At 40.1% G+C, this 12,448-nt stretch overlaps 22 non-coding genes and 1 pseudogene across 22 annotated transcripts; all 23 read right to left on the bottom strand.

Moving 5' to 3' along the window:
• Positions 1 to 96: 96 nt before the first annotated feature.
• LOC130617031 (5S ribosomal RNA) lies at positions 97 to 215 on the bottom strand. The gene has a single exon (XR_008978109.1). It is a non-coding gene; the product is annotated as a 5S ribosomal RNA (ribosomal RNA).
• Positions 216 to 665: 450 nt separating this feature from the next.
• Positions 666 to 784, bottom strand: LOC130618204 (5S ribosomal RNA). The gene has a single exon (XR_008979279.1). It is a non-coding gene; the product is annotated as a 5S ribosomal RNA (ribosomal RNA).
• Positions 785 to 1,233: 449 nt separating this feature from the next.
• On the bottom strand, positions 1,234 to 1,352 carry LOC130617821 (5S ribosomal RNA). Its single transcript, XR_008978898.1, has one exon. It is a non-coding gene; the product is annotated as a 5S ribosomal RNA (ribosomal RNA).
• Positions 1,353 to 1,519: 167 nt separating this feature from the next.
• On the bottom strand, positions 1,520 to 1,638 carry LOC130617260 (5S ribosomal RNA). Its single transcript, XR_008978338.1, has one exon. It is a non-coding gene; the product is annotated as a 5S ribosomal RNA (ribosomal RNA).
• A 449-nt stretch (positions 1,639 to 2,087) lies between these two features.
• On the bottom strand, positions 2,088 to 2,206 carry LOC130617028 (5S ribosomal RNA). Its single transcript, XR_008978107.1, has one exon. It is a non-coding gene; the product is annotated as a 5S ribosomal RNA (ribosomal RNA).
• Positions 2,207 to 2,656: 450 nt separating this feature from the next.
• On the bottom strand, positions 2,657 to 2,775 carry LOC130617370 (5S ribosomal RNA). Its single transcript, XR_008978448.1, has one exon. It is a non-coding gene; the product is annotated as a 5S ribosomal RNA (ribosomal RNA).
• A 450-nt stretch (positions 2,776 to 3,225) lies between these two features.
• LOC130617259 (5S ribosomal RNA) lies at positions 3,226 to 3,344 on the bottom strand. The gene has a single exon (XR_008978337.1). It is a non-coding gene; the product is annotated as a 5S ribosomal RNA (ribosomal RNA).
• Positions 3,345 to 3,793: 449 nt separating this feature from the next.
• LOC130617027 (5S ribosomal RNA) lies at positions 3,794 to 3,912 on the bottom strand. The gene has a single exon (XR_008978106.1). It is a non-coding gene; the product is annotated as a 5S ribosomal RNA (ribosomal RNA).
• A 450-nt stretch (positions 3,913 to 4,362) lies between these two features.
• On the bottom strand, positions 4,363 to 4,481 carry LOC130617258 (5S ribosomal RNA). The gene has a single exon (XR_008978336.1). It is a non-coding gene; the product is annotated as a 5S ribosomal RNA (ribosomal RNA).
• Positions 4,482 to 4,930: 449 nt separating this feature from the next.
• On the bottom strand, positions 4,931 to 5,049 carry LOC130617820 (5S ribosomal RNA). Its single transcript, XR_008978897.1, has one exon. It is a non-coding gene; the product is annotated as a 5S ribosomal RNA (ribosomal RNA).
• A 167-nt stretch (positions 5,050 to 5,216) lies between these two features.
• On the bottom strand, positions 5,217 to 5,335 carry LOC130617257 (5S ribosomal RNA). The gene has a single exon (XR_008978335.1). It is a non-coding gene; the product is annotated as a 5S ribosomal RNA (ribosomal RNA).
• A 449-nt stretch (positions 5,336 to 5,784) lies between these two features.
• LOC130617026 (5S ribosomal RNA) lies at positions 5,785 to 5,903 on the bottom strand. Its single transcript, XR_008978105.1, has one exon. It is a non-coding gene; the product is annotated as a 5S ribosomal RNA (ribosomal RNA).
• A 450-nt stretch (positions 5,904 to 6,353) lies between these two features.
• LOC130617369 (5S ribosomal RNA) lies at positions 6,354 to 6,472 on the bottom strand. Its single transcript, XR_008978447.1, has one exon. It is a non-coding gene; the product is annotated as a 5S ribosomal RNA (ribosomal RNA).
• Positions 6,473 to 6,922: 450 nt separating this feature from the next.
• LOC130618215 (5S ribosomal RNA) lies at positions 6,923 to 7,042 on the bottom strand. Its single transcript, XR_008979290.1, has one exon. It is a non-coding gene; the product is annotated as a 5S ribosomal RNA (ribosomal RNA).
• A 450-nt stretch (positions 7,043 to 7,492) lies between these two features.
• On the bottom strand, positions 7,493 to 7,611 carry LOC130618655 (5S ribosomal RNA; annotated as a pseudogene).
• Positions 7,612 to 8,061: 450 nt separating this feature from the next.
• On the bottom strand, positions 8,062 to 8,181 carry LOC130618214 (5S ribosomal RNA). Its single transcript, XR_008979288.1, has one exon. It is a non-coding gene; the product is annotated as a 5S ribosomal RNA (ribosomal RNA).
• Positions 8,182 to 8,631: 450 nt separating this feature from the next.
• Positions 8,632 to 8,751, bottom strand: LOC130618129 (5S ribosomal RNA). Its single transcript, XR_008979204.1, has one exon. It is a non-coding gene; the product is annotated as a 5S ribosomal RNA (ribosomal RNA).
• A 449-nt stretch (positions 8,752 to 9,200) lies between these two features.
• LOC130617103 (5S ribosomal RNA) lies at positions 9,201 to 9,319 on the bottom strand. The gene has a single exon (XR_008978181.1). It is a non-coding gene; the product is annotated as a 5S ribosomal RNA (ribosomal RNA).
• A 450-nt stretch (positions 9,320 to 9,769) lies between these two features.
• LOC130618213 (5S ribosomal RNA) lies at positions 9,770 to 9,889 on the bottom strand. The gene has a single exon (XR_008979287.1). It is a non-coding gene; the product is annotated as a 5S ribosomal RNA (ribosomal RNA).
• A 450-nt stretch (positions 9,890 to 10,339) lies between these two features.
• Positions 10,340 to 10,458, bottom strand: LOC130617025 (5S ribosomal RNA). The gene has a single exon (XR_008978104.1). It is a non-coding gene; the product is annotated as a 5S ribosomal RNA (ribosomal RNA).
• Positions 10,459 to 10,907: 449 nt separating this feature from the next.
• LOC130617024 (5S ribosomal RNA) lies at positions 10,908 to 11,026 on the bottom strand. Its single transcript, XR_008978103.1, has one exon. It is a non-coding gene; the product is annotated as a 5S ribosomal RNA (ribosomal RNA).
• A 450-nt stretch (positions 11,027 to 11,476) lies between these two features.
• On the bottom strand, positions 11,477 to 11,595 carry LOC130615354 (5S ribosomal RNA). Its single transcript, XR_008976444.1, has one exon. It is a non-coding gene; the product is annotated as a 5S ribosomal RNA (ribosomal RNA).
• A 450-nt stretch (positions 11,596 to 12,045) lies between these two features.
• Positions 12,046 to 12,164, bottom strand: LOC130615353 (5S ribosomal RNA). The gene has a single exon (XR_008976443.1). It is a non-coding gene; the product is annotated as a 5S ribosomal RNA (ribosomal RNA).
• Positions 12,165 to 12,448: the final 284 nt, after the last annotated feature.

Raw genomic sequence — 12,448 nt, 5'->3', positions numbered from 1 at the left:
CTAATCATGTCTCTTACTTGATTTACTCAGCGGCCTTTGCGTAAAAAAGATACGTCACAATCGTATTGATAAATAATGTAACGTGAAAAAGTCAATAGCCTACGACACCGGGAGTTCCCAGGCGGTCCCCCATCCAAGTACTATCGCGGCCCGACGATGCTTAACTTCCGTGATCGGACGAGAACAGGTGTGTTCATCGTGGTATGGTCGTAGACAAACAAACGAGCAGATATCTACGATTTATTAGCACATTACATCGAAAATGGTTTAAAATTTAAAGGTTATATTTCTTGACTGGATTATCCGAAATATGTCGTGTTTATGTGCATTTGAAAGCTCTTTTCAAGCGCTATCCATTATTTACGACAACCATGCGCTTTAAGATTTCCGGTAAAAAGTTCCAACGAAGGCAATCTGGGGTACTTTCAGATTTAATTTTCATATGACAAAGTTAATTAGCAAATTAACTACATCGCCATTTTCTTTGTCTGACGCTCGTAATCCATTCATTTGCGACGAGGCGCATTAATTGCAGCCAGATCGTAGCCGTTTTGAAGGGAAAGAAACTTCTAATCAAGTCCCTTACATGATTTACTCAGCGGCTATTGCGTAAAAAAGATACGTCACAATCGTAATGATAAATAATGTAACGTGAAAAAGTCAATAGCCTACGACACCGGGAGTTCCCAGGCGGTCCCCCATCCAAGTACTATCGCGGCCCGACGATGCTTAACTTCCGTGATCGGACGAGAACAGGTGTGTTCATCGTGGTATGATCTTAGACAAACAAACGGGCAGATATCTACGATTTATTAGCACATTACATCGAAAATGGTTTAAACTTTAAAGGTCATATTTTTGACTGGATTATCCGCAATAGGTCGTGTTTATGTGCATTTGAAAGCTCTTTTCAAGCGCTATCAATTATTTACGACAACCATGCGCTTTAAGATTTCCGGTAAAAAGTTCCAACGAAGGCAATCTGGGGTACTTTAAGACTTAATTTTCATATGACAAAGTTAATTAGCAAAGTAACTACATCGCCATTTTCTTTGTCTGACGCTCTTAATCCATTCATTTGCGACGTGGTGCATTTATTGCAGCAAGATTGTAGCCCTTTTTAAGGGAAAGCAAATTCTAATCATGTCTCTTACTTGATTTACTCAGCGGCCTTTGCGTAAAAAAGATACGTCACAATCGTATTGATAAATAATGTAACGTGAAAAAGTCAATAGCCTACGACACCGGGAGTTCCCAGGCGGTCCCCCATCCAAGTACTATCGCGGCCCGACGATGCTTAACTTCCGTGATCGGACGAGAACAGGTGTGTTCCTCGTGGTATGGTCGTAGACAAACAAACGAGCAGATATCTACGATTTATTAGCACATTACATCGAAAATGGTTTAAACTTTAAAGGTTATATTTCTTGACTGGATTATCCGAAATATGTCGTGTTTATGTGCATTTGAAAGCTCTTTTCAATCGTAATGATAAATAATGTAACGTGAAAAAGTCAATAGCCTACGACACCGGGAGTTCCCAGGCGGTCCCCCATCCAAGTACTATCGCGGCCCGACGATGCTTAACTTCCGTGATCGGACGAGAACAGGTGTGTTCATCGTGGTATGATCGTAGACAAACAAACGGGCAGATATCTACGATTTATTAGCACATTACATCGAAAATGGTTTAAACTTTAAAGGTCATATTTTTGACTGGATTATCCGCAATAGGTCGTGTTTATGTGCATTTGAAAGCTCTTTTCAAGCGCTATCAATTATTTACGACAACCATGCGCTTTAAGATTTCCGGTAAAAAGTTCCAACGAAGGCAATCTGGGGTACTTTCAGACTTAATTTTCATATGACAAAGTTAATTAGCAAAGTAACTACATCGCCATTTTCTTTGTCTGACGCTCTTAATCCATTCATTTGCGACGTGGTGCATTTATTGCAGCAAGATTGTAGCCCTTTTTAAGGGAAAGCAAATTCTAATCATGTCTCTTACTTGATTTACTCAGCGGCCTTTGCGTAAAAAAGATACGTCACAATCGTATTGATAAATAATGTAACGTGAAAAAGTCAATAGCCTACGACACCGGGAGTTCCCAGGCGGTCCCCCATCCAAGTACTATCGCGGCCCGACGATGCTTAACTTCCGTGATCGGACGAGAACAGGTGTGTTCATCGTGGTATGGTCGTAGACAAACAAACGAGCAGATATCTACGATTTATTAGCACATTACATCGAAAATGGTTTAAAATTTAAAGGTTATATTTCTTGACTGGATTATCCGAAATATGTCGTGTTTATGTGCATTTGAAAGCTCTTTTCAAGCGCTATCGATTATTTACGACAACCATGCGCTTTAACATTTCCGGTAAAAAGTTCCAACGAAGGCAATCTAAGGTACTTTCAGACTTAATTTTCATATGACAAAGTTATTTAGCAAATTAACTACATCGCCATTTTCTTTGTCTGACGCTCGTAATCCATTCATTTGCGACGTGGAGCATTTATTGCAGCCAGATCGTAGCCGTTTTGAAGGGAAAGAAACTTCTAATCAAGTCCCTTACTTGATTTACTCAGCGGCTATTGCGTCAAAAAGATACGTCAAAGTCGTAATGATAAATAATGTAACGTGAAAAAGTCAATAGCCTACGACACCGGGAGTTCCCAGACGGTCCCCCATCCAAGTACTATCCCGGCCCGACGATGCTTAACTTCCGTGATCGTACGAGAACAGGTGTGTTCATCCTGGTATGGTCGTAGACAAACAAACGGGCAGATATCTACGAATTATTAGCACATTACATCGAAAATGGTTTAAATTTTAAAGGTCATATTTCTTGACTGGATTATCCGAAATATGTCGTGTTTATGTGCATTTGAAAGCTCTTTTCAAGCGCTATCCATTATTTACGACAACCATGCGCTTTAAGATTTCCGGTAAAAAGTTCCAACGAAGGCAATCTAGGGTACTTTCAGACTTAATTTTCTTATGACAAAGTTAATTAGCAAAGTAACTACATCGCCATTTTCTTTGTCTGACGCTCTTAATCCATTCATTTGCGACGTGGCGCATTTATTGCATCAAGATTGTAGCCCTTTTTAGGGGAAAGAAACTTCTAATCATGTCCCTTACATGATTTACTCAGCGGCTATTGCGTAAAAAAGATACGTCACAATCGTAATGATATATAATGTAACGTGAAAAAGTCAATAGCCTACGACACCGGGAGTTCCCAGGCGGTCCCCCATCCAAGTACTATCGCGGCCCGACGATGCTTAACTTCCGTGATCGGACGAGAACAGGTGTGTTCATCGTGGTATGATCGTAGACAAACAAACGGGCAGATATCTACGATTTATTAGCACATTACATCGAAAATGGTTTAAACTTTAAAGGTCATATTTTTGACTGGATTATCCGCAATAGGTCGTGTTTATGTGCATTTGAAAGCTCTTTTCAAGCGCTATCAATTATTTACGACAACCATGCGCTTTAAGATTTCCGGTAAAAAGTTCCAACGAAGGCAATCTGGGGTACTTTCAGACTTAATTTTCATATGACAAAGTTAATTAGCAAAGTAACTACATCGCCATTTTCTTTGTCTGACGCTCTTAATCCATTCATTTGCGACGTGGTGCATTTATTGCAGCAAGATTGTAGCCCTTTTTAAGGGAAAGCAAATTCTAATCATGTCTCTTACTTGATTTACTCAGCGGCCTTTGCGTAAAAAAGATACGTCACAATCGTATTGATAAATAATGTAACGTGAAAAAGTCAATAGCCTACGACACCGGGAGTTCCCAGGCGGTCCCCCATCCAAGTACTATCGCGGCCCGACGATGCTTAACTTCCGTGATCGGACGAGAACAGGTGTGTTCATCGTGGTATGGTCGTAGACAAACAAACGAGCAGATATCTACGATTTATTAGCACATTACATCGAAAATGGTTTAAAATTTAAAGGTTATATTTCTTGACTGGATTATCCGAAATATGTCGTGTTTATGTGCATTTGAAAGCTCTTTTCAAGCGCTATCCATTATTTACGACAACCATGCGCTTTAAGATTTCCGGTAAAAAGTTCCAACGAAGGCAATCTGGGGTACTTTCAGACTTAATTTTCATATGACAAAGTTAATTAGCAAATTAACTACATCGCCATTTTCTTTGTCTGACGCTCGTAATCCATTCATTTGCGACGAGGCGCATTAATTGCAGCCAGATCGTAGCCGTTTTGAAGGGAAAGAAACTTCTAATCAAGTCCCTTACATGATTTACTCAGCGGCTATTGCGTAAAAAAGATACGTCACAATCGTAATGATAAATAATGTAACGTGAAAAAGTCAATAGCCTACGACACCGGGAGTTCCCAGGCGGTCCCCCATCCAAGTACTATCGCGGCCCGACGATGCTTAACTTCCGTGATCGGACGAGAACAGGTGTGTTCATCGTGGTATGATCGTAGACAAACAAACGGGCAGATATCTACGATTTATTAGCACATTACATCGAAAATGGTTTAAACTTTAAAGGTCATATTTTTGACTGGATTATCCGCAATAGGTCGTGTTTATGTGCATTTGAAAGCTCTTTTCAAGCGCTATCAATTATTTACGACAACCATGCGCTTTAAGATTTCCGGTAAAAAGTTCCAACGAAGGCAATCTGGGGTACTTTCAGACTTAATTTTCATATGACAAAGTTAATTAGCAAAGTAACTACATCGCCATTTTCTTTGTCTGACGCTCTTAATCCATTCATTTGCGACGTGGTGCATTTATTGCAGCAAGATTGTAGCCCTTTTTAAGGGAAAGCAAATTCTAATCATGTCTCTTACTTGATTTACTCAGCGGCCTTTGCGTAAAAAAGATACGTCACAATCGTATTGATAAATAATGTAACGTGAAAAAGTCAATAGCCTACGACACCGGGAGTTCCCAGGCGGTCCCCCATCCAAGTACTATCGCGGCCCGACGATGCTTAACTTCCGTGATCGGACGAGAACAGGTGTGTTCCTCGTGGTATGGTCGTAGACAAACAAACGAGCAGATATCTACGATTTATTAGCACATTACATCGAAAATGGTTTAAACTTTAAAGGTTATATTTCTTGACTGGATTATCCGAAATATGTCGTGTTTATGTGCATTTGAAAGCTCTTTTCAATCGTAATGATAAATAATGTAACGTGAAAAAGTCAATAGCCTACGACACCGGGAGTTCCCAGGCGGTCCCCCATCCAAGTACTATCGCGGCCCGACGATGCTTAACTTCCGTGATCGGACGAGAACAGGTGTGTTCATCGTGGTATGATCGTAGACAAACAAACGGGCAGATATCTACGATTTATTAGCACATTACATCGAAAATGGTTTAAACTTTAAAGGTCATATTTTTGACTGGATTATCCGCAATAGGTCGTGTTTATGTGCATTTGAAAGCTCTTTTCAAGCGCTATCAATTATTTACGACAACCATGCGCTTTAAGATTTCCGGTAAAAAGTTCCAACGAAGGCAATCTGGGGTACTTTCAGACTTAATTTTCATATGACAAAGTTAATTAGCAAAGTAACTACATCGCCATTTTCTTTGTCTGACGCTCTTAATCCATTCATTTGCGACGTGGTGCATTTATTGCAGCAAGATTGTAGCCCTTTTTAAGGGAAAGCAAATTCTAATCATGTCTCTTACTTGATTTACTCAGCGGCCTTTGCGTAAAAAAGATACGTCACAATCGTATTGATAAATAATGTAACGTGAAAAAGTCAATAGCCTACGACACCGGGAGTTCCCAGGCGGTCCCCCATCCAAGTACTATCGCGGCCCGACGATGCTTAACTTCCGTGATCGGACGAGAACAGGTGTGTTCATCGTGGTATGGTCGTAGACAAACAAACGAGCAGATATCTACGATTTATTAGCACATTACATCGAAAATGGTTTAAAATTTAAAGGTTATATTTCTTGACTGGATTATCCGAAATATGTCGTGTTTATGTGCATTTGAAAGCTCTTTTCAAGCGCTATCGATTATTTACGACAACCATGCGCTTTAACATTTCCGGTAAAAAGTTCCAACGAAGGCAATCTAAGGTACTTTCAGACTTAATTTTCATATGACAAAGTTATTTAGCAAATTAACTACATCGCCATTTTCTTTGTCTGACGCTCGTAATCCATTCATTTGCGACGTGGAGCATTTATTGCAGCCAGATCGTAGCCGTTTTGAAGGGAAAGAAACTTCTAATCAAGTCCCTTACTTGATTTACTCAGCGGCTATTGCGTCAAAAAGATACGTCAAAGTCGTAATGATAAATAATGTAACGTGAAAAAGTCAATAGCCTACGACACCGGGAGTTCCCAGACGGTCCCCCATCCAAGTACTATCCCGGCCCGACGATGCTTAACTTCCGTGATCGTACGAGAACAGGTGTGTTCATCCTGGTATGGTCGTAGACAAACAAACGGGCAGATATCTACGAATTATTAGCACATTACATCGAAAATGGTTTAAATTTTAAAGGTCATATTTCTTGACTGGATTATCCGAAATATGTCGTGTTTATGTGCATTTGAAAGCTCTTTTCAAGCGCTATCCATTATTTACGACAACCATGCGCTTTAAGATTTCCGGTAAAAAGTTCCAACGAAGGCAATCTAGGGTACTTTCAGACTTAATTTTCTTATGACAAAGTTAATTAGCAAAGTAACTACATCGCCATTTTCTTTGTCTGACGCTCTTAATCCATTCATTTGCGACGTGGCGCATTTATTGCATCAAGATTGTAGCCCTTTTTAGGGGAAAGAAACTTCTAATCATGTCCCTTACTTGATTTACCTAGCGGCTATTGCGTAAAAAAGATACGTCACAGTCGTAATGATAAATAATGAAACGTGAAAAAGTCAATAGCCTACGACACCGGGAGATCCCAGGCGGTTTCCCCATCCAAGTACTATCCCGGCCCGACGATGCTTAACTTCCGTGATCGGACGAGAACAGGTGTGTTCATCGTGGTATGGTCGTAGACAAACATACGGGCAGATATCTACGATTTACTAGCACATTACATCGAAAATGGTTCAAATTTTAAAGATCATATTTCTTGACTGGGTGATCGGAAATAGGTCGAGTTTATGTGCATTTGAAAGCTCTTTTTAAGCGCTATGGATACTTTACGACAATAATGCGCTTTAAGATTTCCGGTAAAAAGTTCCAACGAAGGCAATCTAGGGTACTTTCAGACTTAATTTTCTTATGACAAACGTAATTAGCAAAGTAACTACATCGCCATTTTCTTTGTCCGACGCTCTTAATCCATTCATTTGCGACGTGGCGCATTTATTGCAGCAAGATTGTAGCCCTTTTTAGGGGAAAGAGACTTCTAATCAAGTCCCTTACTTGATTTACTCAGCGGCTATTGCGTCAAAAAGATACGTCACAGTCGTAATGATAAATAATGTAACGTGAAAAAGTCAATAGCCTACGACACCGGGAGTTCCCAGGCGGTACCCCATCCAAGTATTATCCCAGCCCGACGATGCTTAACTTCCGTGATCGTACGAGAACAGGTGTGTTCATCCTGTTATGGTCGTAGACAAACAAACGGGCAGATATCTACGAATTATTAGCACATTACATCGAAAATGGTTTAAATTTTAAAGGTCATATTTCTTGACTGGATTATCCGAAATATGTCGTGTTTATGTGCATTTGAAAGCTCTTTTCAAGCGCTATCCATTATTTACGACAACCATGCGCTTTAAGATTTCCGGTAAAAAGTTCCAACGAAGGCAATCTAGGGTACTTTCAGACTTAATTTTCTTATGACAAAGTTAATTAGCAAAGTAACTACATCGCCATTTTCTTTGTCTGACGCTCTTAATCCATTCATTTGCGACGTGGCGCATTTATTGCATCAAGATTGTAGCCCTTTTTAGGGGAAAGAAACTTCTAATCATGTCCCTTACTTGATTTACCTAGCGGCTATTGCGTAAAAAAGATACGTCACAGTCGTAATGATAAATAATGAAACGTGAAAAAGTCAATAGCCTACGACACCGGGAGATCCCAGGCGGTTTCCCCATCCAAGTACTATCCCGGCCCGACGATGCTTAACTTCCGTGATCGGACGAGAACAGGTGTGTTCATCGTGGTATGGTCGTAGACAAACATACGGGCAGATATCTACGGTTTACTAGCACATTACATCAAAAATGGTTCAAATTTTAAAGATCATATTTCTTGACTGGGTGATCGGAAATAGGTCGAGTTTATGTGCATTTGAAAGCTCTTTTTAAGCGCTATCGATACTTTACGACAATAATGCGCTTTAAGATTTCCGGTAAAAAGTTCCAACGAAGGCAATCTAGGGTACTTTCAGACTTAATTTTCTTATGACAAAGTTAATTAGCAAAGTAACTACATCGCCATTTTCTTTGTCCGACGCTCTTAATCCATTCATTTGCGACGTGGCGCATTTATTGCAGCAAGATTGTAGCCCTTTTTAGGGGAAAGAAACTTCTAATCATGTCCCTTACTTGATTTACTTAGCGGCTATTGCGTAAAAAAGATACGTCACAGTCGTAATGATAAATAATGTAACGTGAAAAAGTCAATAGCCTACGACACCGGGAGATCCCAGGCGGTTCCCCCATCCAAGTACTATCCCGGCCCGACGATGCTTAACTTCCGTGATCGGACGAGAACAGGTGTGTTCATCGTGGTATGGTCGTAGACAAACAAACGGGCAGATATCTACGATTTACTAGCACATTACATCGAAAATGGTTCAAATTTTAAAGATCATATTTCTTGACTGGGTGATCGGAAATAGGTCGTGTTTATGTGCATTTGAAAGCTCTTTTTAAGCGCTATCGATTGTTTACGACAATAATGCGCTTTAAGATTTCCGGTAAAAGTTCCAACGAAGGCAATCTAGGGTACTTTCAGACTTAATTTTCATATGACAAAGTTAATTAGCAAATTAACTACATCGCCATTTTCTTTGTCTGACGCTCGTAATCCATTCATTTGCAACTTGGCGCATTAATTGCAGCCAGATCGTAGCCGTTTTGAAGGGAAAGAAACTTCTAATCAAGTCCCTTACTTGATTTACTCAGCGGCTATTGCGTCAAAAACATACGTCACAGTCGTAATGATAAATAATGTAACGTGAAAAAGTCAATAGCCTACGACACCGGGAGTTCCCAGGCGGTCCCCCATCCAAGTACTATCCCGGCCCGACGATGCTTAACTTCCGTGATCGTACGAGAACAGGTGTGTTCATCCTGGTATGGTCGTAGACAAACAAACGGGCAGATATCTACGAATTATTAGCACATTACATCGAAAATGGTTTAAATTTTAAAGGTCATATTTCTTGACTGGATTATCCGAAATATGTCGTGTTTATGTGCATTTGAAAGCTCTTTTCAAGCGCTATCCATTATTTACGACAACCATGTGCTTTAAGATTTCCGGTAAAAAGTTCCAACGAAGGCAATCTAGGGTACTTTCAGACTTAATTTTCTTATGACAAAGTTAATTAGCAAAGTAACTACATCGCCATTTTCTTTGTCTGACGCTCTTAATCCATTCTTTTGCGACGTGGCGCATTTATTGCAGCAAGATTGTAGCCCTTTTTAGGGGAAAGAAACTTCTAATCATGTCCCTTACTTGATTTACCTAGCGGCTATTGCGTAAAAAAGATACGTCACAGTCGTAATGATAAATAATGAAACGTGAAAAAGTCAATAGCCTACGACACCGGGAGATCCCAGGCGGTTTCCCCATCCAAGTACTATCCCGGCCCGACGATGCTTAACTTCCGTGATCGGACGAGAACAGGTGTGTTCATCGTGGTATGGTCGTAGACAAACATACGGGCAGATATCTACGGTTTACTAGCACATTACATCGAAAATGGTTCAAATTTTAAAGATCATATTTCTTGACTGGGTGATCGGAAATAGGTCGAGTTTATGTGCATTTGAAAGCTCTTTTTAAGCGCTATCGATACTTTACGACAATAATGCGCTTTAAGATTTCCGGTAAAAAGTTCCAACGAAGGCAATCTAGGGTACTTTCAGACTTAATTTTCATATGACAAAGTTAATTAGCAAATTAACTACATCGCCATTTTCTTTGTCTGACGCTCGTAATCCATTCATTTGCGACGTGGTGCATTAATTGCAGCCAGATCGTAGCCGTTTTGAAGGGAAAGAAACTTCTAATCAAGTCCCTTACATGATTTACTCAGCGGCTATTGCGTAAAAAAGATACGTCACAATCGTAATGATAAATAATGTAACGTGAAAAAGTCAATAGCCTACGACACCGGGAGTTCCCAGGCGGTCCCCCATCCAAGTACTATCGCGGCCCGACGATGCTTAACTTCCGTGATCGGACGAGAACAGGTGTGTTCATCGTGGTATGGTCGTAGACAAACAAACGGGCAGATATCTACGATTTATTAGCACATTACATCGAAAATGGTTTAAACTTTAAAGGTCATATTTTTGACTGGATTATCCGCAATAGGTCGTGTTTATGTGCATTTGAAAGCTCTTTTCAAGCGCTATCAATTATTTACGACAACCATGCGCTTTAAGATTTCCGGTAAAAAGTTCCAACGAAGGCAATCTGGGGTACTTTCAGACTTAATTTTCATATGACAAAGTTAATTAGCAAAGTAACTACATCGCCATTTTCTTTGTCTGACGCTCTTAATCCATTCATTTGCGACGTGGTGCATTTATTGCAGCAAGATTGTAGCCCTTTTTAAGGGAAAGCAAATTCTAATCATGTCTCTTACTTGATTTACTCAGCGGCTATTGCGTAAAAAAGATACGTCACAATCGTAATGATAAATAATGTAACGTGAAAAAGTCAATAGCCTACGACACCGGGAGTTCCCAGGCGGTCCCCCATCCAAGTACTATCGCGGCCCGACGATGCTTAACTTCCGTGATCGGACGAGAACAGGTGTGTTCATCGTGGTATGGTCGTAGACAAACAAACGGGCAGATATCTACGATTTATTAGCACATTACATCGAAAATGGTTTAAACTTTAAAGGTCATATTTCTTGACTGGATTATCCGCAATAGGTCGTGTTTATGTGCATTTGAAAGCTCTTTTCAAGCGCTATCCATTATTTACGACAACCATGCGCTTTAAGATTTCCGGTAAAAAGTTCCAACGAAGGCAATCTGGGGTACTTTCAGACTTAATTTTCATATGACAAAGTTAACTAGCAAAGTAGCTACATCGCGATTTTCTTTGTCTGACGCTCTTAATCCATTCATTTGCGACGTGGTGCATTTATTGCAGCAAGATTGTAGCCCTTTTTAAGGGAAAGCAAATTCTAATCATGTCTCTTACTTGATTTACTAAGCGGCTATTGCGTAAAAAAGATACGTCACAGTCGTAATGATAAATAATGTAACGTGAAAAAGTCAATAGCCTACAACACCGGGAGTTCCCAGGCGGTCCCCCATCCAAGTACTATCCCGGCCCGACGATGCTTAACTTCCGTGATCGGACGAGAACAGGTGTGTTCATCGTGGTATGGTCGTAGACAAACAAACGGGCAGATATCTACGAATTATTAGCACATTACATCGAAAATGGTTTAAATTTTAAAGGTCATATTTCTTGACTGGGTGATCGGAAATAGGTCGAGTTTATGTGCATTTGAAAGCTCTTTTTAAGCGCTATCCATTATTTACGACAACCATGCGCTTTAAGATTTCCGGTAAAAAGTTCCAACGAAGGCAATCTGGGGTACTTTCAGACTTAATTTTCATATGACAAAGTTAACTAGCAAAGTAGCTACATCGCGATTTTCTTTGTCTGACGCTCTTAATCCATTCATTTGCGACGTGGTGCATTTATTGCAGCAAGATTGTAGCCCTTTTTAAGGGAAAGCAAATTCTAATCATGTCTCTTACTTGATTTACTAAGCGGCTATTGCGTAAAAAAGATACGTCACAGTCGTAATGATAAATAATGTAACGTGAAAAAGTCAATAGCCTACAACACCGGGAGTTCCCAGGCGGTCCCCCATCCAAGTACTATCCCGGCCCGACGATGCTTAACTTCCGTGATCGGACGAGAACAGGTGTGTTCATCGTGGTATGGTCGTAGACAAACAAACGGGCAGATATCTACGAATTATTAGCACATTACATCGAAAATGGTTTAAATTTTAAAGGTCATATTTCTTGACTGGGTGATCGGAAATAGGTCGAGTTTATGTGCATTTGAAAGCTCTTTTTAAGCGCTATCGATACTTTACGACAATAATGCGCTTTAAGATTTCCGGTAAAAAGTTCCAACGAAGGCAATCTAGGGTACTTTCAGACTTAATTTTCTTATGACAAAGTTAATTAGCAAAGTAACTACATCGCCATTTTCTTTGTCTGACGCTCTT

Source organism: Hydractinia symbiolongicarpus, chromosome 11 (assembly GCF_029227915.1).
Source record: "Hydractinia symbiolongicarpus strain clone_291-10 chromosome 11, HSymV2.1, whole genome shotgun sequence".
In the NCBI taxonomy this organism is placed as follows: domain Eukaryota; kingdom Metazoa; phylum Cnidaria; class Hydrozoa; order Anthoathecata; family Hydractiniidae; genus Hydractinia; species Hydractinia symbiolongicarpus.
Note: the sequence above shows the minus strand (reverse complement) of the source record. Positions and strands in the feature narration are given on the sequence as shown.